The sequence below is a fragment of the Tamandua tetradactyla genome, chromosome 3, assembly GCF_023851605.1.
Source record: "Tamandua tetradactyla isolate mTamTet1 chromosome 3, mTamTet1.pri, whole genome shotgun sequence".
Taxonomy (NCBI): Eukaryota; Metazoa; Chordata; class Mammalia; order Pilosa; family Myrmecophagidae; genus Tamandua; species Tamandua tetradactyla.
The window spans coordinates 158,063,565-158,087,770 of record NC_135329.1 but is presented as its reverse complement, the minus strand read 5'-3'; the positions used below and the strand labels follow the sequence as shown (position 1 = coordinate 158,087,770).

Below are 24,206 nucleotides of genomic sequence, written 5' to 3'. Positions count from 1 at the left end.
TTTAGGGATTTTTGACATAATTTTTCTGTTATGTTAAATATATTTACTGGTATGACACACCTTATACAGTAAATAAATTGTTTTCATTGAAGAAATGCTATTACTTATTTTCCTAATTATGGATATATTTAATCAGATCCCAGATTGTGGATTTCCTTCCTGTCTGGGCAAATTCCTGTTTTTCATAGCAAGCTATATCTCTTACTGTAGATATACACATAATATTCCATGCATTAGACATGTATTGTGAAAATGGAATGAGGGCAAACTGGTTCAAATTGATACTTTCTCTTGATTCATAACAAAAACAGACAAACAAAAACAACATTGTGGCTTTGAAAAATAAGCCTGATTCTCTCTGACTTGAAGAAAGTGAGTCTTTTAAAACATTACAAAAAGACAAATCTTCACTGGTTTTCTCCTATAAAATTACTTTCAGCTCTAACAATCCATAAAGCACCTGAAGTTGCTGCTTTGTAGAGCCTGCCAGGGACCATTTTTCCTTACGCCAGATGGTACCAGCTATACATAGAAAAATAGTTCCGATGACAAGAAATTTAGGACAGTGAAAAAATCAAGAGAAAACGCATGTAAGAAAATCACTTTTATTTGTCACTTCATCTTCCCCATATTCAAAAGAAAAATGAGTTAATTAGTCCCAGAAACTATCATTCAATTCTCTAAAACATGAATTAACTAGTTGAAATATCTGGAGGATAACAATTTAACTGAAAGCTTTGGTTTCAACATTAAACCAATTTTATATTAGAACATTTGCATATACCAAATATTTCCTATTTTAATGAATTGTATTAGTGATTGGAGCTTTGTCTATAAAATCCAGAGAGATATTCTCTATAGGAAATAGACTTTATATGGTATTTTAATGAGCAACAAATTGCTTTTGAATCTTTCTGAAAATTTGTAGTTTTAAAGAAAAAATAGAAAGAAACTTTCCGAAATATGTTTAGGTTATTGCCTAAAAGATTGTAATGAGATTTCATGCCATTTGGTCTATATTATATCATCTCTATGACTAAGTGCATATATATATATGTATTTTTTACACATTCCACATTTATAGGGGGAGATACATGTATTGAAAAGGCTTATAACTCAATCATTGAACGCAATAAATATATCTATATTTGAATCTAAAATCTTTGTATTTTCCAAGTGTAGATACTCATGCTCAGTTAATGTAAAAATCAACCTTGTAAACAAAAGTATAAAAACAAATTCATGAATTTGTTTCCTGCTTTGTTTTTATAAACAGTAGCCAAACACAAACTATACCCACATATCTGCCTCAAAATGAGAATTTTCCATAGTGTGTAAAAATATTCAAAAGCGCAAAAAGTAGAAAAAACATTTGACCACATTTAATCGGGTGTAAAATAAACAATGAAAATTACCCTTGCTCACATCACCTATTATTATCATAAAATCGTACAAACCAGGCCTAAAGAGAGAGATCCACAGAACGTACAGGCTCTCTTCTTCCTCTGGGTGCTGGCATGTCTGGATGTGCTGCTATCATCCGACTGGGAGGTAGGATAGCCTGAGACCAACGTATGGGATGGAGAACAGAGCCAGCCGCTGTTGTGCCCTGGTCGCAGAATGTTCCAGAGTGGGGGAGGACACTCTTCTCACTGCAGCAGGTGAAAAAATTGAATTTACTGTTATCTGAAAAAAATTCTAGCCCCATTTATAAAAGAACTCAAAAGTTGTGTGAGAAATGTCAGAGTTCACTCCTACACTATGGAGCAACTAGAGAAAGAACAGCAAACAAAGGACAATGGTTCCAGGTCCTGACCAGAGTGAGATTTTTACATTATATAGGGAGGACCTGGATTAAACAGCAGGGAAATTATGAGTGAGAGGATCAGGTGAGTTACATAGTTCTGACTGCAATTGAGGCAGGCTGTGATGCACAGGCCAAGGTGGGTGCTGAAGGAGCAGCACACTCCCACACTCCCACTTCTGCAGCCAGCTTGGGAGATCTTCCTCTCAGCTCCACAGCCAGAAGCTCCCATGTGGAAACCAATAAATCAACAGTCTTGGTTTTCCTATGTGCAGAGAGACCTTGCTGCTGGAGAACAGTGCCTACTCCCCACCCCTGAGGCGGGCTGCTGTGGGTACCTCGTTTTGGCAAAGAACGGGGGCCCTACCCTCGAGAGGGGGGAGGATGCAGACAAGAGCTTATCTGACAGTTGACCCATGAAAGAGAGTCTCTGGGTCCTGCTACCTCTATTCATTCTCCACAGAGACACAGAGTACTCCTGGCATGCATGAGAAGAGAGGGTGTGATGAGAGAGTGAGGCACATCATGCCACCAGACACTGCCAAGTTGGCTGTGGGCAGGGAAACTTGAAATTTTCAGCCCCAAAGCCCAAGGTCATTCCATGCAGAAGCCTGGGAATCACCAGGCCCATCATGCCCACAAGCAGATTCTCTGCTGAGGTACACACTGCCCACGTCCCAGACCCAGGGTTGGCAGCTTTCAGCACACATAGAGATGTGCGACCTAGACTGGATTTGCACCTGGTCTCGATCCTGCCCTGCTGGCTGATGCAGTTGGGGAGAGGTGATCCTGAGGGGTGACTCAAGAATGCCGTCTGCTGGAAAGACAGGGAAAGTACACTCCAACTATCTGCCTTTTTCTCTAGCTTTTAACAGATCTTCAATTAGAATTGTACCTCATGTATGAGGTCTTGGCTTTGGTTTGACAGGGAATTACTGACAATTCAAGCGCAAAAGATCTTCAATGCAAGCACAAGAAAAGACTTAGACAAGTGAGTAAAACTAACCTTCAAAATAACCTTATCAAGATAATAAAAATGCTGAAAATCAACAACAAAAAAATCACTAAGCATATGAAAATGCAAGAAGATATAGCCAAGCCAAATGACCAAATTAAAGCTCTGGAGAAGACACAGAAGTTGGAACAACTAACTAAAGATAGTCAAACAAATCTCCTAAATAACTTCAATGAGCCACTAAAGATGTAAAGGATATCAAGAAGATAGCAGAAGAGCATAAGAAAGAATTTGAAAGAACAAATAGAAAAATAGCAGATCTTATGGAAATGAAAGATACTGTAGATTCAAATAAAATGTACTAGAGACAGACAAGAGGAGATTTGGAGAAGTAGTAAAAAGAATAAGTGAATTAAAGGACAGGGCAACTGAACTTGAATGCACAAAAGACAAGGTGGTGAAAGGGGTAGAAAAATTGAATTAGATCTCACGGAATGGATGGATAACACAAAACACTCAAATTATAAGAATAATTGGTGTCCCAGAAGGAGAAGAGAAGAGTAAAGGACTAAGATTATCTGAGGGGAAAATATCAGAAAACTTCCCAAACCTTATAAAAGACATAAATATGCCAACCAAAGAAGTCCAACAAACTCCAAACAGAATAAATTCAAATAGACCCACTACAAGACACATACTAATCAGACTGTTAAATGCTAAAGAGAAGAAGAAAGTCCTAGAGCAACAACAGAAAAGTGATTTCCTACATCTGAGGGAAGCCACATAAGACTAAGTTTGAACTACAGAATGGACACTATGGACCTGAGAAGGCAGTGGTATAATACAGTTAAGATTTTGAAAGAGTAAAATTGGCAGCCAAGAAATCTTTACCCAACAAAGTTGTCCTTCTAAAGTGAAGAAGGGATTAAAATTTTCACAAACCAATGCTGAGAGAATTTGTTAACAAGAGCCCTCCTCTGCAAGAAATACTAAGGGAATTTCTGTCAGCTGAAAATAAAGACAGAAGCAAGGTCTGGAGGAAGGCACAGAATTGCAGGGTATCAGTAAGGGTTTCTTAAAGAATAAAAAGAGAGAGATTAAAAAATAGATTTGACAAATAAAAACTAAAGAATAACATAGTAGATTAAAGAACTGCCTTGACAGTAATAACTTTGAATGTTACCAGACTAAGCTACCCAATTAAAAAAATACAGATTGGGATAATGGATTTAAAAATATGATCCATCTACACATTTTTTACAAGGGATTCATCTTAGAACTAAAGATACAAATAGACTGAAATTGAGAGGATGGAAAATGATTTTCCATGCAAGTTGTAACCAAAAGAAAACAGGAGTAACTATACTGATTTCAGGCAAAGTAGATTTCAAATGAAAAGGTGTCATAAGAGATAAGGAAGGACTCTACAAATAAATAAAAGGGACAATTAACCAAGAAGAAATAACAATGTTTATACATTCAATCATGGAAAACTGAAGGGAGCAATAGATGCTTCAAAAATAGTAGTTGGAATCTTAAATAAGTCACTCACCTCTATGGATAGGACAATCAGAGAAAGAAGCAATATGGAAATAGAGAACCTAAGTAATGTGATAAGTGAATTGAACCTAACAGGCATATATAGATTATTACACCCCTAAACTCTAGGATATACATTCTTCTTTAGTGCTCATAGAACATATGCAGGGAAACATATGTTCTATGTTCATATGTAGGGAAACAAAATATGTCTTCATATGCAGGGAAACAAAACAGGTCTCAATATATTCTAAAAGAATGAAATTATTCACTGCTCTTTCTCTGACAAAAATAGGGCTAAACTGGAAATTTATAACCATTAAAGAACCAGAATTTTCATTAATATATGGAGGTTAAGTAACAACCTCTCAAAAAATCAGCTGGTTAAAGAAAAAAATGCAAGAGACTTCAGTAAATATCTGTACATAAGTGAAAATGAGGATACAACATATTATTGGATGTGGCAAAAGCATTGCTGAGAGGGAAATTTATTGCCTCAAATGTTTATATTAAAAAAGCAGACTGAGAAAAAATGAAGGACTTAGCTGTTCACCTGTAGCAATTAGAAGCAGAATAGCAAACTAGCCCCAAAGCAAATAGAAGAAGAAAAATTAAAAAGATTAAAGCAGAAGTAAATGAATTGGAAAACAAAAACAATAGAGAGAATCAATAAAACTAAAAGTTGGTGTGCTGGCTTGAAACTGTTGTGTACCCTAGAAAAAGCCATGTTCTTTTACTCCTAATCCAGTTATATGGAGGCAGCAATGTTCTTTTAATCCTAATCTAATACTGTAGGGTGGGGCCTCTTGATTAGATTGTTTCCATGGAGATATGTCACACCCAATTATGAGTGTGATCTTTTGATTAGATGGAGATGTGACTCTGTCCATTCAAGATGAATCTGAATTAGTTTGCTGGAGTCTTTAAGAGAGCTCATGGAGAGAGAAACAGTTCAGAGCTGACACAGATGCAGACATTTGGAGATGCAGCAAAAAATGCCAGAAGGACCTGCAGCATCTTCAACAGCCATTTGAAACCAGAATCTGGGAGAGGAATCCAGCAGATGTTGCCATGTACTTTCTCATGAAATGCTAAGCAATCCAGAACCCAGAATTTTGCCCCAGAGAAGCTAAATGAGGGTCCATTGATGCTTAGAGAGGAAGCCACTGGAATCAGAAGCACAAAGCAACGAACTGGGGGCAAGGACCTCAGAGGCTAGCCACATATCTTTCCAGCTGACAGAGAAATCCTAGACACCATTCAGCCTTTTTTCAGAGTCAAGGTATCTTTCTGTGGATACCTCAGTTTGGACATTTTTAAGTCCTTAATCAGTAAACTTATAACTTATTAAATCCCCTTTATAAAAGTCATTCCCTTCCTAGTATATTGAATCCAGCAACATTAGCAAACTAAAACCGTTGGTTCTTTAAGAAACTCAATAAAATCAATGAATCCTTAGCTTGGTTGACAAAGAAGAAAGCAAGAAAGAGAGAAAGAGAGAAAGAGAGAAAGAAAGAAAGAAAGAGAGAGAGAGAGAAAGAAAGAAAGAAAGAAAGAAAGAAAGAAAGAAAGAAAGAAAGAAAGAAAGAAAGAAAGAAAGAAAGAAAGAAAGAGGAAGGAAGGAAGGAAGGAAGGAAGGAAGGAAGGAAGGAAGGAAGGAAGAAAGAAAGAAAGAAAGAAAGAAAGAAAGAAAGAAAGAAAGAAAGAAAGAAAGAAAGAAAGAAAGAAAGAAAGAAAGAAAGAAAGAAAGAAAGAAAGAGAAAATATGAAATGAGAGGGGGGTCATTGCCATGGACCCTGAAATAATAAAAAAAAAAAAACATAAGATGATGCTGTGAACAACTATATGCTAACAAACTAGATAACTTAGATAAAATGGACAATTTCCTAGAAACTCAGCAACAACCTACAATGACTCAAGAAGAAATAGAAGACCTCAATAAACCAATTACAAGCAAAGAGATTCAATCAGTCATCAAAAACCTTCCTACAAAGAAAAGCCCAGGGCCAGATGTCTTCACGGGGAAATTTTATCAACAATCCATAAAGAACTAACACCAATCCTGCTCAAACTCTTTCAAAAAATTAAAGCAAAGGAAACACTACTTAATTCATTTTGTGATACTAACATCACCCAATACCAAAAACAGGATAAAGACATATAATAAAGGAAAACTACAGGTCCATTTCCCTAATGAATATAGATGCAACAATCTCAACAAAATACTTGCAAATCCAATCCAATGCTACATTGAAAGAATTATACACCAAAACTAAATGGGATTCATTCCAGGCATGCAAGGGTGGTTCAACACAAGAAAATCAACCAATGTAATACAGCACATTAACAAATCAAAAGGGAAAAATCACATGCACACCTAGAATGACCTGAAAGAGCATTTGACAAAATTCAGCATCCTTTTCTAATAAAAACACTTCACTCAAAGGGCAGGAATTAAAACAAACAGCCTCAACATGATAAAGGATATACATGAAAAAACCACAGCAAACATCAAACTCAATGGTGAAAGACTGAAAGACTCTTCCCAGGATTGAGATGAGGCAAGGATACCCACTACTATTATTCAGCATTGTGCTAGAAGTTCTAAGTAGAGCATTTAGGCCAGAAAAAGAAATAAAAGACATTCAAATCAGAAAGGACAGGGTAAAATTTCCATTATTTGCAAATACCATGACTTTGTATTTGGAAAATCCTGATAAATACATGACAAAGCTACTTGAGCTAATAAATTCAGCAAAGTGGTGGGACACAAGATTAAGGTGCAAAATTCAGTAATGTTTCTATGCACAAGTAATGACTTAACTTAGGAGGGAATTAAGAAAAATTCCATCCACAATAACAACTGGAAGAATCAAATATCTAGGAATACACTTAATGAGGGATGTGAAGGACCTGTACACAGAAAACTATAAAGCATTGCTAAAAGAAATCAAAGAGAACTAAATAGATAGAAAGACATTCCTTATTCATGGATAGGAAGGTTAAATTATTAAGAAGTCAATTCTACCCAAAATACTCTACAGAGTCAATGCAATACTAATCAAAATTCCACTAATCTACTTTGAAGACTTGGTAAAGCTAATTAACAAATTTATTTGAAGGGAAAGGGATTCAAATAGCCAAGGTCATCCCAATAAAAAAGAATGAAGTGAGAGGACTTGCACTTTCTGATTTTAAAGCTCATTATAAAACCACAGAGGTTAAAACAACATGGTATTAGCATAAAGATGGACCTATTGATCAATGGAATTGAATGAGAGTTTGGAAACAGACCCCTGGATCTATGGCCTATTGATCTTAAACAAAACCTCCAAATCTACTGAACTGGGATAGAATAGTGTTCTGAATAAATAGAACTGGGAGAACTATATATCCATAGAAAGGGATGAAAGAGCACCCCTACTCCAAACCCTATATAAACATTAATTCAATGTGGATCAAAGACCTAAATATAGGAGCCAATACCATAAAAAAATCTTAGAAGAAAAAATAAGGAAAGATCTTCAAAACTTAGTAATAGGAGGTAGATGCCTAGACCTTATTTATACCCAAAGCATGATCAATGAAAGAATAAAATAGATATATGGGAACTCCTCAAAATCAAATTTCAGTGCCTCAAGGACTTTGTTAAATAGGTGAAATGTTGGCAACTCAATAGCAGAAAATACTTAGAAACCATATATCTGATAAATGCTTGATATTCAGCATATATAAAGAAATCAAACAACTCAACAACAAAAGAACCAACAGCCCAGCTATAAAATGGACAAAGATATGAATAGTCGTTTTTTCTGAGAGTAAATACAAATGGCTAAAAAGCACATGAACAGATGTTCATCTTCATTAGCCATAAGGGAAATGCAAATCAAAACCACAATGAGATATCATCTCACACCTATAAGAATGGCTATCATTAGACAAACAGGAAACTACAAATATTGAAGATGTGGAGAAATTGGAACACTTTTTCACTGCTAGTGAGAATATATAAAGCCACTGTGGAGTACTATTTGGGGATTCCTCAGAAAAATAAACACTGAGTTGCCCTGTGACCCAGCAGTACCTCGATCCAGTATATACCCAGGAGAGCTGAAAGCAGTTTCATGAACAGATATTTGCACGCCACTGTTATTGCAGCATTCTTCACAATTGTTAAAAGATGGAAAAAATCTAAGTGCCAATCAACAGAAGACTGGATAATGAAAATGTGGTATGTACATACGATGGAATATTATGCAACACTAAGAAGAAATGAGGTCCTGAAGCACATGATAACATGGATGACCCTTGAGGACATAATTCTGAGTGAAATAAGCCAGACACAAAAGGATAGATACTGTATAATTTCACTAATATGAACCTCCTAGAAAATGTCTTAAAATGTAGAACATAGCAGAGGGGGGTGGCTAGAGAAAGACAAAATCTACAGAAGGGGGAGTGGTTACCTAACGTGCAGACTTATTAACAAGGTTGAACATAAAGGTATGGGAATGGAAAGAGGTGAATTAGTTTGTGAGTGGGATCATAAGTAACAGTGCCATATTGAAGGTGAATATGATTGAAAGGGGGTGTTGAGAGCCATGTATCTCACCCATTAGCACTATAAATATAAAGAAATTTTTGAATGAACTACTTCAGAGGTATGACATTTGTACAAAGAGTTAATAAAAGAGGGATATATGGGAAAAAATTACCTATTCTTCAGTTTTACATGCTATTTCTAAATTCTGATATGCTGTTATCTATGTGAATAACCTGGTATTTCCCTGGAACTTTGGGTAACAAAGTTTGTGTGACAATTAAAATTCAGAGTTAGAATTCTGCAGCTCTGAAAGTCAGCATTACTCCATATAGAAACTGTTAAAGAAGCCAAACAAGAGAACAGATCTCAGTTACAGATATGAACAAAGCTGACCTGGTTAGGGCTAAGGTAAATCAGAATACAGGATAAAAGATGATATTGGCTGTATTCTAACATTTCATCTTCTGTATGAGATTGAAGGAAATGATGTCTATTTTATCTAAAATTTAAATTTTCTGTAGCCTATAACCTAACAACTTGTCTGGTAAGTTCATTTAAATAACCTAAACACATGGAGCCTAGAATAGAGAATGAGATCTTGTACTTCTGTGTAGCTTATTGTAATACCCTAATACATTCCAGAGTATGTTGGACAGATAATTAAAAATTATTTGCAAAGTCCCCTGAGGAGTGGAAAAAATATGGATCTGTAAAATCCCCCTTCTGGGAAATTCCTGATACTCTCTCAAGCATTAGGAACTCCCAAATTAATAGGCTAAGTCCTTGATTGAGGCTTTTTTAATGAAATTTATATCTGTAACAGAGAGGCTAAGCCTACATATAATTATGCCTGAGAGTTACTTCCAGAGAGCCTCTTTTGCTGCTCAGATGTGGCCTCTCTCTCTCTCTAAGCCCAACTCTGCATATAAACTAATTGTCCTCTGCACTGCATGGAACATGACTTCCAGGGGTGTAAGTCTCCCTAGCAATGTGGGACATGACTCCCAGGGATGAGCTTGGCCCTGGCATCATGGGATTTACAATGCCTTCTTGAACAAAAGGGGGAAAAGAAATGTAACAAAATAAGGTTTCAGTGGTTAAGAGAGTTGAAATAGAGTTGCGCAGCTGTTCTGGAAGTTACTGTTATGCAAGTTTCAATTATATATTGTGAATTGCCACATACGCCAAGCCCCAACAAGCAGTATTCCTGAAAATCCTAAAGCATACCCATGGCTCTATCTGAGTCTCTACAGAAGTTTCATTCACTAAGTTTATTTTTCAGAAAACTAAATACTCCATATTGTTCTTATGCCAGATAAACCCTGAAACCCAGAGGTTAACAGTCCCTCCAAGGACATCAACCAGTTGCATCCCCCCACTCTATAATGTTAGCACCCCTTCTCAGCATGAGGAAGTTAGGATGCTCATTGCTTGAATAACCCTAAAGATTGGTAGAAGGATCAAATGAGAGGGAGGGGTTGTAACAGAGAATATAGGATTTAACAAATGAGTACGACTATTGAATCATTATATTGGTCTCCAGATATTGGAGCAGCTAATGGGAAATACCTGAAATTGTGGAACTGTAGCCTACACCATACTTTGAAATTTGCTCTATAACTAATTGGTAAAATGTGCTTTGAAATTTATCACTTTTTTGCATATGTTATATTTCATAATAAAAAAAGTTAAAAAAAAACTGAATAAACCCCTAAACCTTATTCCCATTTTATTAAAAGGCTTTTATTTAATGATCTTAAAATTAACTGAATGGCTTTTTAATGTTTTAAATGATCATATTTTTTCTTTCATCCATTTATAATATGTTGAATTATATTAACAAATTTCCTCCTGTAGAACAAAACAAAATCTGTCCTAGGGGTATAATTACAGTAATATATTTATTGATCCTGTATTCTTACATTTTATTAAATAATTTTGAATCTCTATGATGAGAACATTCTTTGGTCTTATCTCATTTCCTCATTGCACCCGTGAACCATACCAGACTTTAGGCTTTTTCCAGAGTTTGCTTTTGGTACTTTCATTTGTCATTATCCCAATGGAAAATTGATGAACCTTTAAAATTAGAATAATTAAAGAAAGGTTTCATAAAAGAACTATATATAATAATGTGAACAGGGTGTGGGGAAAACACAAACTGCTTTCAAATCCCGTTTCAAGCACTGGAGAAACTGGAGGAGTGGGGGTTATCAGAAATGGAAGAAAAGCGTATCCTTAAAAGCGGCACAGCCAATGAAAGAGACCTTCATGGAAGCATGCAGGAAGTTAAATACTGTGATGTTTCTCTTTTCTTCACTTTAATCTCACTCTAGTGCTTCTCACTGACTGAAGTCAACCAACACCGAGAACAATGAGCCAGAAGACAGAGTCCCTTCACGTGAGTCACTGAGGAAGAGAACATGGCTCTAGAGAGACAAATAGAAGATCTCTGGTATAGTGTTCTATAAACTTTAAAGAAATAATCAGAAGATCTGTCTCTCTGCCATTCCTTTGGGAATGTGTAGATAAGAATATGTGTCTCTGAAAATGGTCTCTATTACTTCAATAATTTTATTTAGATTCAGGGAATTTGCAATTCTGCCCCATTTTAATTTTCTGCATTCAGCAGACCTTATGCTCAGCTAGATATGAGTAACTCACTGGGGACCTCTAAGATCTTTTCTCAGCAGACTCAGCTTTATAATTGCGATAACCTGCCAGGCCACTCAGCTTAAGTGGGTTTTAGCAAAGCCCTCTCTCTGGCTGTCTCTTTCCCTGGATCTTCCTGTTAAGTTTCTGGCTGTTTTTCCATTTAGTTGTTTTCCCCCAAAGAGTACTATGACCTCAAACTAGCCCATGTTAGCCTTTTCTGATTATTTGCCACTGAGATCTCTACCATTTCTGAGAGCAGCCTTGGGCATGGGTTTTCTACATTTTTACTCCATCCAATGTTAACCCATCTGGCAAGGCAGGGAAGCTGCTGATTCTTAAGTGCTGGCCCATGAATTGGGGGATGAGGATGGTACCTGGCTTAAAGCAAAACAAAACAAAACAAAGAAAGCATACACTCCCAATCTTACCATGAGTTAGTAGCATCTACTTCATAATTACATGCTTCACAATTTTTTTTTTAATCTTTAAATCATTGTTTCAACAACTTTGTCCAGTTTTATCACTGCATGAGGAGGATGAGATTAATCAAACTCCCCACTCAGCCATCCTGGAAGCCCCCACCACTCACATTCTTATTTTGTTTTTTAATCCGGAGTTTTCTTATCCCCAGATTTGGAGGATGTTCCCTATCCTTGTAGTTAGAAAGGCCATTTCTGGTAGTGTTTGCCGGAAGCATATTTTCTTTCCTTCCATTTCATATCATTTATATTTAATCAATCACAAGTTGCCATCAATCTTATTACTAAATATTATTTAATTAGGACCTTCCATCCCATCATGCCTTATTTAAGAAATGCATATTTTCTCATCTGGACCTTCTAACTCATCTCCTCCACTGTGCAGCCACCATAGAATCTAACTAAAATGTCAACCTGACCATGACACATATTTGCTTAAACATTCCATAGGAACTCTAACACCTCTCAAAAATCTTCCTCCTTATCTAGACCTATCCTAGGCTCACATTTACTGGTCTCTACCATGAGTTTTATCTTTTAATAACATTGAAGTACATGAAGTACTTCAGTGCTCATCACACTTTTGTACCACTGCAACTTCACTTCGTTATGTTTAGATCACAATATATGGAGTGCTTTCCTCTAATATTTTTCTAATTACCTGTTAGTCATTCTTTAAGCCTTTACAAGAATGTATTTTTAGATCATATCATCTGAGTGTGGGGTTAGTTAGCCCTTCTCTCTCTCTCTCTTTCATAGATCCTAGTGAATATCTGCAATATTTTACTATAGGTTTGAAATTAGTTTATCAAAATTATTTCTGAAACTACCTGATCTGATTATATGTATGTTCCTCAAAGGCTAAGAATATTTCTTTTCCCCAGTTTTTAGCAGAGTTCCTGGCCAAGATAAAGGATTTTATTGAAATTTGTGAACAAAATACAACCGATTCTGGTTGACAGAAATGCAAATAATAGCTTATTTTTCTGTTTAGTAATTCACACATATCTCTTTGTATCAATCCAATTTTTCAACATCAGTTCTATGAACAGCAGTGGAATGAATATGCACGTCATATGTAAAAAGGCAAGGATGGACAGATGCATAACTCCATGAGCACAATTATCTCTTGCCTCTCAGGGAAAAGCAAGCTGTCAAAAGGATGCAATTGATGCCCCACTCTTCTTTGCACTGTTAGAGAAAATTACTCATTTCATCATATGCTAGATCAATCTATACTATGTCACAGTGTCACCATATCACTGAACCCATGTGCTTCTCCTGGCTTTTAAAATCACACACTGTACTCACAATTGATTGCCAGAGGTATTAATACTAGGCTCAGATGACACCTATTGTCCACATGGTCACCTAGCCTATGTTTCTATGTTGTTGCTTTTGAGGATGATTGTTATGGCCATTTTGAGGAGGATTGATGACATTCTTATGATGACTGATCTGTTGTTTTTAAAGGACGTATTTAGAATGCAGAAAATAAGATTGCCCAAGTAATGACTTCATTTTATTTTCCTACATTTAGTATATTAAAATTATTATTAAAGTGGTTTGGGAAACTAATGTCAGTTTTACTGGTGACTTCATAGTCATACAATTTCTTGTTTAAGGATCATTTTTTTGTTAAAGATAAAATAAAAGATAATACCACTACAAGACATTTCAAGTATGTGCTATGTCACATGGAATTGGTATAAGTTTTTGTGATTTCTCAGAGATAAACTGGATACATTATGACAGGGTGGATAAAATTCTCAATTATAAAATTCTTCAAGAGGGTCTTTCTTCTAGAAATCTTCTAGAGAAACTGGACAAATAAATTCATTCTTTTAAAATAAATTAGTCCTTCGAATTCCTTATTTCATTCTTTTCTTGATTTATTTAATCATTCAATACATGTTTGTGTTCTCACAATACGTAAAGAACTAAACTAGACTTGAAAAATATGTGGATTTTTCAAAATAATAATTTTCATGAATATGTATTCTGAGTGGCAAAAAAGAAATACAAATGAATAATGCAAAACCATATACAACAAAGTCAAATTAAGGGTACACAGTAAAGGTGAGTATATTCAAGATTTTACTGGAGATTCTTGATAATACAATAAGATTAACAAAGTATAAATAGCAGGAAAATATAATAGCTAAAACTGTCATCATTTGTAGACAGCATGTTTGTCTATGCAGAAAACCAATAGCATTAATCATCAAACACTTCTAACTAAGGAAGGAGTTTCACAAACTGATAGAATATAAGCTCCATTTATTCAAATAACTTTATTTTTAGATATTAGTTAATAACCCTTCTTAGTCCATATATTGTTTGAAAATTTCAATGGCTTTCACATAGTGTTAAAAAAAGATACTTCTGAATGTTCTTTTTGCTACTCATCCAAGTGGCGACCAAAATTCAAACTAACTGCATCCTATAATAGCATCAAATACACTTGACTGTCACTTCTGCTCACAACCCAGAACTAGTCAAATGTCTCCACATTGATATATAGGGGCAAGGAAATGTAGTTATTAATTGGGCATTTTTCCTCTTCTCTGTTATTGAAAGAAACAAGTAAAACAGGAATAATAAAATAATACTAAAAATAATAATAAATCCACAGAAAAAATGTTATAAAATCAAGTGACTAAGTATTCCTCAAAACAAAAAACAAAAAACAAGTAAAAATGGATAGGGCCAAACCACTCAAGCAACAGCATACATGCTATAAAATTGTCTTATATAAAGCAAATATGGTCTCTAATGAAAATTTTTACAAATATATACAAAAATGTAAACTTAGTCACTAGAAGTAACAGCTTATAAAAATATCTTAGAGTGCCTTTAGTAACAGGTGATTAAATTTTCCCCATATGTATAGTAATTTAAGACATTCTGTGAAACTATTTATAATATTCAATAAACAATGCTTGTAGATAATGTTTTGAATTGGTGGTCTAACTCTTTCATGCTTCTGCATCCTAGAAGAGGAAAGGGTCATAAAATGAAGTGGGAACAGTACTTTTTATCACAATTTGAAATATCAGGGACTTTTCTTTAATAAAATAAAACTGTAACAGAGGTAATGGTGAAAAGCATCCCATTGCAAAGGCCTAATATCCATTACAGAAATTACCTTGTGTAACTTCATTTGAGCAACTGTGGGAGAAAAAAATAGAGTAATCTAACAGTTATAATAATTTATTAACAACTGCAGTTTCAAGTGAGAAATCTAAATTAGCATTGAAACCCTACAGAGTATACATTTTGAATAAACCCCAAAATGAATTCTACATAACATCCATTCTGCAATCAAAATGAAATTTACTTATCCATGGTGCTTGATTTTTCTATCACTTTAGCTGCTATGATTTGAAATTTTTTCTCCAATATTGCCATTCATTTTCACAAGATCTTTGATATTTCATGATCTTTGTCACAAAACTATAAAGAAGTGAAAATTCCTATTGCATTTTTCTTCTTGGTGACCCATTAAAATGTTATGCTTGGGAGCCATGGTGTTTCAGTGGCAGAGTTCTTGCCTGCCATGCCGGAGACCCGGCTTTTGTTCTGACCACATAAATTTAAAAAAAAATGTTATGATTGATGACGTTTACACATATTTTGTATATGTGCAAATTTATAAATTTTAAAAAGAAACTAACAGTTTGCTAACACTTATGGAGCCCTACTATGCATCAGCTTCTACTATAAGAATTATACACACAATAGCTTATCTAATGCTCCTAAAAATCCTGTGACGTGTACAATACTACTTTACATTTTTAAAAAACAGCAATTTTCCAAAGCATACACAAAGATGACTAAGGGATAATTTGAACCCAAGAAGCTGAGCTCTATTATTGTGTGTTTAAGTTATAAATCGCTTGGTAGTTGTTATGGTTAGGTTCATGTGTCAAATTGGCCAGGTGATGGTGCCTAGTTGTCTGGTCAAGCAAGTACTGGCCTAACCATTACTGCAAGGGTATTTTGTAGCTGGTTAATAAACTAGAAGGCTGATTTATTAAATCATCAGCACATTGATTGCATTATGGCTGATACATCAGCACTGAGTGCCTTCTGCAATTAGTGATTTTTAATCTAATCAACCAAAGATTTTTTTGATTTTGGAGAAATCGAAAGAGAATCTCTGTTTCAGCCAGCCAGCCTTTCCTTGAGGGTTTTCTTGAAGACCTCTTGGCTCTGTCTCGCTAGAGAACCATGTTTAACACAGTAGTAAAGCAACAGCAAAGGACTCTCTCTCATGGTTCTGTGAGTTGACTGGACTCAACCAGAAGTTCTCTCTTGAGGACCCTCATGTAATTGCAATCTGATGGTCAGAATGAAGTCATCTGAAGACTGCACTCACATATGTAGGCACCTGAACTGAGATCTTCAGAAACACCTGGGGAATGTTAGATATCTCTCACACAACCTAAATCTGCTGATTAACCTTAACCATCCAGAATGAAACAACAAGATACCATGTTTCTTGAAAGAACACAACACCACCTATCAAAAATATACTCACAAAAATGTTGTATTTGGATCCTACTAATTCTCTAGATCTAACTGCCATATAATGTTAAATCAAAGAAAAGAAAATTATGTTCATTGACACCACAGGGTTACAGTCAACAAATTCAGAATGTGGGACTATTTACAGAAGCAAAAAAAAGTTTCTCCAACAGATCTCAAGTGGAAAAAAAAAAAACTGGAGGGATGTAAGAGACATTTTAACTATGTGCAAAAAGTGAGCATTTTTGAATCCTAATTGGAACAACTAAACACTAATTAATTATGTTGGGTCATATTTGGGAAAATATTAATTGTTTTAGGTGTAATGAAAGTATCATGATTATATCTAAAAAAATCTTTATATTTTAGAGATACTCAAATTGTTCACAGATGAAATGATATTAAGTACAGAATTTGCTTCAAAATATTCCATGGCAGGGAAATAAAATTAGCAAAGTGTTAATAATTGTGGGAGCTGGGTGATAAGTTGATATTGTCTCATTATATTTTAATTCTCTCTCCTTTTCTATATGTTTGGAACACTTTATCATAAAGACAAAAGCTAACAAAAGTACTATATGCACGTATATGGGGGAAAAGTTAGAAAAAGTAATTATTCCACTAAACTACGGGTTATCCATTTTCTTAATGTACCTTATAATTCTATTGCAAATGCACTCTTTTCTAAACAATACATTATTTTGCTAACAATCAACTTTGTGTTTTAATAATGAGAAGAGCTGTAGAGTTATACCAATTCAAATTTACTAGGTAATGTTATATTATTTTCCACCTTTGTTGTAAAAATTATAATCCCTGAGCAGTGTATCATCAGTTTTTTATAGCTGGTCCAATCAGGGGGGCATGGAAATGTCAAATTTTGGGTTTGATTTGCATTTCCTAGTTATTATAAAGTAAACTTCTCTTCCTACAGTCATTACCCATTTATGTTTCATCTGGTGTTTAATGCCTGTTTATAACTTTTGTCTATTTTTCTTTTGAGCTATTTCCTATTTACTTATAGGAGTTTGTTTACTCTTGTTTATTCATACGTCTTAACTTTTCTGTAAATGTCATTATTAATTATTTTTTTTTAGGTGCATGATCCAGAAATCGAATCCAGGTCTCCCACATGGAAGGCAAGCATTCTACCACTGAACAGCCATATTATTTTAAAATACATATTTTACATAAAATATTTATGTAAAATACTTAAGGAGGGGATACAGTATATATAAAACAGGTTGCCATTATCTTTTGTTTTTAGCTTTTTTATTATATAGTATAACATATATACAAAGCAAAGAAATAACAAAGCAATAGTTTTCAAAGTACTCTTCAACAAGTGGTTACAAGACAGATCCCAGAGTTTGTCATGGGCTACCATATGATCCTCTCAGATTTTTTTTCCTTTTAGCTGCTCCAGAATATAGGGACTAGAAGGCATAAATACTTTTTTATCACCACAATTGACTTTTTTGTGAAAAATAACATATATACAAAAAAGCAATAAATTTCAAAGCACTGCATCACAATTAGTTGTAGAACATATTTCAGACTTTGACATGGGTTACAATTTCACAATTTTAGGTTTTTACTTCTAGCTGCTCTAAGATACTGGAAGCTAAAAGAGATTTCAAATTAATGATATTCATTTATAAAGTCCTATCTTCATGGTATAACTCCACCATCACCTTTGATCTTTCCATTTCTCTCTTTAGGGGTGTTTGGGCTATGGCCATTCTAACATTTTCATATTGGAAGAATCTGTCACTAACATGGGGTAGGGAGATGGAACTATCTGATGTTCTGGAGAGGCTGGGCCCTCTGGGTTTCAGGACTGAACCGGACAAGAGACCCATCTGGAGGTTGTAGGTTTCTGGAAAGTTACTCTAATGCACGGAACCCTTGCAGAATCTCATTGCCTTAGATGTTCTTTACAATTGGCTGGAATGGTCCTGGCTGGGGTTTGACAGGTTATGATAGGTAGCAATGTCTAATTGAAGCTTGTGTTAAGAGCAGCCTCCAGAGTAGCCTCTCGACTCTATTTGAATCTTCTCAGCCACTGATACTTTATTAGTTACACTTCTTTTCCCCCTTTTGGGGGGAAAGGAAGGCTTTCACCCCGGCTCTCATGTCTCACATAGCAGGGAGGGCAATGATTTCACTTGCAGAGTTGGGCTTAGAGAGAGTGAGTTCACATCTGAGCAACAAAAGAGGTCCCCTAGAAGTAACTCTTAGGCATGCTTATAGGTAGCCTAAGCTTCTCTGCTACCTGCATAAGCTTCACATAAGTAAGCCTCAGGATCGAGGGCATGGCCTATTGATTTGTGTGTCTCTGAAGTTTGACGCAGTTTCAGGGGATTCCCTGATGTTAAAGTTTAATAGTTTCATATTCTTTCTCCCATCCCTCAAGAGACTTTGCCAATTCTTTTTGATTATCTGCTTAATACACTCTAGAATGGATCCAGGCATTGCAGTAATCTATACAGAATTAAAGGACCTCTTTCTTATTCTGGGCCCCCTGTGTTTCAGTTATTCAAATGAACTATATAAATAGGTTGAGGTAAATTATGCACTAAAGAAAATCGAGTTCCAGGCCAAATAAGCCTTTCTTCCTCTGGTCTCAAAGAGTGTGTGTGATTCTAAAACACAGACACTGTCTTCCTTACTCCTGTGTTCTGAATTACTTTTACTCCATCCTGATAGAGGGGTCATTATCTTTTAAAGAAAAATAGAAATAAAGAAAGAAAAAAAGGAAGAAAAGAGGGAGAGAGGAAAGAAGGATGAAGGAAGGAGAGAGAGAATGTCAGCTAATCAATTCTAGTTATTACTATCTGCCCTAGAAGAATGCTTGTGCATGTATTGAATGGAGATATAGGAACCATTTTATTTTCTAATGGTGTGACTCCTTTTGTTTTTTCTCAAGGGTTCTTAATCCTAATTTTAGGTAAATATATTTTGGAGTATCTATTTTCTGTGTTATACTTCATTGTGCACATGGATTATGAAAAGCTTTATGTATATATTTATTTATATCGATTGATTGATTGACCTGAATGGTTTAGAGATAGTCTGAGAAATTCAACTGCTTTAGGCCAGTCGTATCGACTTAAAATTCTCTCTGTGGGTTTTCAGAGACCATTTATCATTTTTTTTCCTTTTAAAAGTGTGTTACCTTAAAGAGTAACTGCTTTTCACATTGGAGGACTACAATACATATTTATGAAATAGATGAATTGAACAAAGAAAACATTTACACAAATTCTTTCCCTTAGTTCTATGACTTAGATGACATGCTGATTGTTTGATTTCTCTCCTTTCCTTAAAAAAGTACTATTAAACATTATTGAAATTATCTAATAAAGATAGACTAATTTCCACAAAATTGATTTACATTTACATTGAAAATGTTCGAGCCATATATCCTCTTGGAATTCTGAAAGTTTTGCAGATGTATCTGAATAAAACATTCACGTTCCTAACAATAGACTATAAAACCTATAATTACTGCCTGGAACTACAATCACAAATTTGTGATGGTACAGTACTGTGACAACAAATGAAGGAAGAAGCCTTTCCGTAATTTCAATATTCCTGAATTACATTAGATTGCTCATGGCACCATCATTTATGATATCATCATGAAAATTGTATGATGCCATCATGAAAACTGGCAACATCACTAAGTCCTCCTTTGATTTCATTTTACAAATCATAACCAACAATTTATATAAGGTCCATAAAAATATTGCACAGTATATTACAATAAAAAGGTAAAGGTTATATATGTGTGTGCATATGTATTCATGCATGCATATGTAGAACATGATATCTTTGAATAGAACAACTTCTTTCAAGATATCCTGGGAAAATAAATAACCAGTGTGTGTTTGTTCATTCATTCTGAAAGACTTAGGGTTGTACACCTATCAAAACAAAGCATACTTGTAAAGTGGTTATCAACATTTTTTTTCTAAGTGTGATTCAAAATACATTTAAAAGATGATGATCCATTATAAGTCATTTTTAAAGTGTAATCTGATTTAAGTTGCTTTATGATATCTTATGATGCTTTGCTGTTTTTTTTTACCAGCAAGTCTTTTTTGTTATACCAACCTACTTAAAATTTACATAAACAATTGTTTTTTATCTTGTAAATTAACTCATTGTTAAGAAAGGCACTGATACTTTGCAGTGTCTTTATCTTTCTTTCATTATTTTCTCTAATGTCCATCTGTTAGAACAGAATACAGGATGATTGCTGTCTAACTTATACAGGGAGACAATGCCAGGGTTGAACAGCTTTCTGATATTGTTCATTTTCTTCTCTATTCTTGTTTCATTACACTCCAAGGACTGTGGGTTAGAATGAAAGGCTGAAAGTCTGTAGTGACCTAAGATATTAAAAGAAAATTAAAAGAAAATTCTTGGGCATTGTTTTATGCTTCTTTTATTTAGATGTTCATATTATTGTTCATTGAAAGAACTGGTGATTTACGTTGAATTGCATTTGGAAATAATGTTCTTGTCTAAGCAAATTTCTAAAATCTTTACATATTCCTTTATTTTGAATTTGAAAACCCTTTGTACTTGGTCATGAATGAAAAAGCTAAAAATATTTCTGATCTTGGCTTTCATAGTAGCATAGGAACAGTGAACAGTACAAAATAAATGAGTCTAATTTATGTCATTTAGTTACATATTCAAGGTAGATATACTTAAGAAGCAAAGTGAATTCCTTCTTTCATCAAACCACCAAACTGTAGTTGCTGTTGACACAGCTAAGAGCTGTGGAAACAGCAGAAAGTTTTCTGTCCTTAAAGTATTTCTTCTCTCTTTTTGGAGGAGGGGGGGGTGGTTATGAGGTGGAGGAGAAGTACAGAAGAAAATAAACAAATAAAATAATTGCAAATTTTAATTTGTCCCATAAATTCTGTAGCAGTGCTTCCAAGGAAACTGTAACATATGAAGAGTAATCTACATCAGATATAGTGGGGTGAGAGGATTACTCTGGGAAAGAGCCATTGAAGGTGAAAGTGATAATTGAGAAGGGTTCTTATGTGAAAAAAAATAATACTGCAATGCTATTGATAGAAGAACTCAAGGACTGTTTGCCATGTTCCCAAAATATCTTTCATATTTATGTATATATATTTGTTAAATAGACATGAATATTTTATTACTCTTCGTGGTGGTTTGAAGCTGGATTCACATAAGAAAAACATTTTCTTAAATCTAATCCATTCTTGTGGGTGTGAATCCATTGTAAGGAGGACCTTGTGATGAGGTTACTTCATTTCAGGTGTGGTCCAGCCCAATCAGGATGGATTTTGATAAAAGGAATGAAATGCAGACAAATAGAGAGACAGCCACAGGCAGTAGCCAGAAGTTGAAACTCAATGGAATCCAGAAGAGAAGGGAGAGGCCAGGAGAGTCTGCCATCTGTACTGGAAATAAATTTTAAATGCTCCCAATTTTTAATTAATATGTAATTTTGACAGTCTGACATGACTGTTTTGATTTTTTGTACATATCTTAAGTGTCGGTTTGAATTTGTTGTGTACCCCAGAAAAGTCATGTCCTTTAATCTTCATTCAATATTTCTGGGTAGGCTCTTTTTGATTGTTTCCATGGAGATGTGATCCACCCAATTGTGGGTGGTAACTTTAGAGTAGATGGTTTCCATGGAGATTTGTCTCCACTCATTCAAGGTGAGGTTGCTTACTGGAGTCCTTTAAGAGGGAACCATTTTAGAAAAACCTTTAAAGCCAACACAGCCAGAGACCTTTGGAGATAAAGAAAGAAAATTTCCCTGGGAGAGCTTCATGAAACAAGAAGCCTGGAGTGAAAGCTAGCAAATGTCACCATGTTCACCATGTGCCTTTCCGGTTGAGAGAGAAACCATGAACGTCATTGGCCTTCTTGAACCAAGGTATCTTTCCCTGGATGCCTGAGATTGGGTATTCCTATAGCCTTGCTTTTATTTGGACATTTTCACAGCCTTAGAACTATGGATTTGCAACTTAATAAACCCCCCTTTTTAAAAGCTGTTCCATTTCTGGTATATTTCTGGCAGTTTAAAAACTAGAACATCTTATATAGTCTTCAACACTTTAAACATTTGTAGCCCATAGCAATTGTGTTAGGATTCAGTGTATATGTACTGTAGTGATATAGTGCTGAAACAAAGAACTTAAACTGGAGCCTCCAGAAAAAATATTCATTTTCTCATATGGAAGTACTGGGTAGAGAAAATGAGGAATGAAGAGAAAGTATCAGCAACTTAAGAGAATAATTACCGCTTAGATGAATATAAGGTAGTTTTTCTTATCTGTTTCCATAACTTAGAATATTATGCTTATGAAGGATGGATACAGGAAATGAACAATAAATGCATGCTAAATAGAACACATACCATTTATATATTTTAGGAACACTCAGAAAAGCTAAGACATCTGAAAGGGTAAAGTAAAATGTTGACACAGAATTGTGAATAAGTGAGAGGGAAAAATAATGAATGAGAAGAATGGGAAAAACTAAAGTTATATTAAGGATTTTCAGTTTCTATATGCAATTTATACATTTTCAATTAGGTATATTTGTTCTAGCCTTTGTTAGAATGCAAGAAATGGGGTGGACATTTTCCAAGTACACGGGTTAGTAGTAGTTTTAATTGGAATTGGTATAAGGTAAAGAGATTTAGCCAAATATTCTTCCTTATCTAGTCCATTAGCTGATCAAATTGAGCATTCGTAACACTAGACAACAGACACTTTTTTTTAAGAAGGCTTACTTCATTGTTTCATATGGTCTAAATGGCAATACTAAATTACTGTGTTCCCAGAACTCCATGTTTTGACTTGGGAAAGAATATTCTTATGAGCTGGGTGTTCAACAGGATGGTAGATATGTCTGGCGATGACTGACAATATTAGTAAGTATTTTTATATCATAAATGGATTGTTATTTGGAACTTTTCTTCATTAACCTCTTCAAAGTGGAGAAGGCAAAGCATTGTTGGGTTATGATGTCACTTTAACAAGCAGGGTGTTCAGACTGAGACAATGTGGGAAAGAAGAAGAAAAATCAGCTAAAATATTATTCAGTTAATATGGGAGTTAAACAAGGTGACCTGTATTATATTCAATATGCAAAATCAACAGTACTTCAATTAATCAGAAATAATGAATGAGAATGTTTCATAAATAAATATTTAGTGCATAGATAGCAAGAAAACTATACCAAATTTGGAAATAAAGCTGCATTTACTAAGTTATGCAAAAATCTCCCTGAGAAAGCTATGACAAATTTATTGAAGTAAAAGTAAGCATTAAAATATGTTTGGTGGCATGGAAAATGAATGGAAATACTATCTTAAAGATTTTAATTATCTCTAAATCTTAGAACAAGTGGCTATACCAAGTAGCCAGAAGACCATTAATGCCAGAACAGAAATAATAGCAATATAGTATCCTGAAACAGAACTATACCTGTAGTAATTTAATACATGATTAAATTATTTTAATATGACAGAGGATGAATTTTGCAATGCTATAAGAGTAAATATTCTCAGCACATAGCATGCATTATAAGATCTTCAAGCTATACAAACATGCTTTAAATGAATAAAAAGGCTTATTGTTCATTTATATATACAAAATTTTTAATATATATAGTGAAGGCATAAGAAAAATACT

General features: G+C 34.7%; 1 long non-coding RNA gene across 2 annotated transcripts in view; it reads right to left on the bottom strand.

The window, feature by feature from the left end:
- Positions 1–718: 718 nt before the first annotated feature.
- The window catches only part of LOC143676440 (uncharacterized), a 92,144-nt gene continuing 68,656 nt past the window's right edge, over positions 719–24,206 (bottom strand). For both annotated transcript variants that reach the window (XR_013172084.1, XR_013172085.1), the window contains one exon: positions 719–1,652. This is a non-coding gene — a long non-coding RNA (uncharacterized LOC143676440). The remainder of the gene's footprint in view (positions 1,653–24,206) is intronic.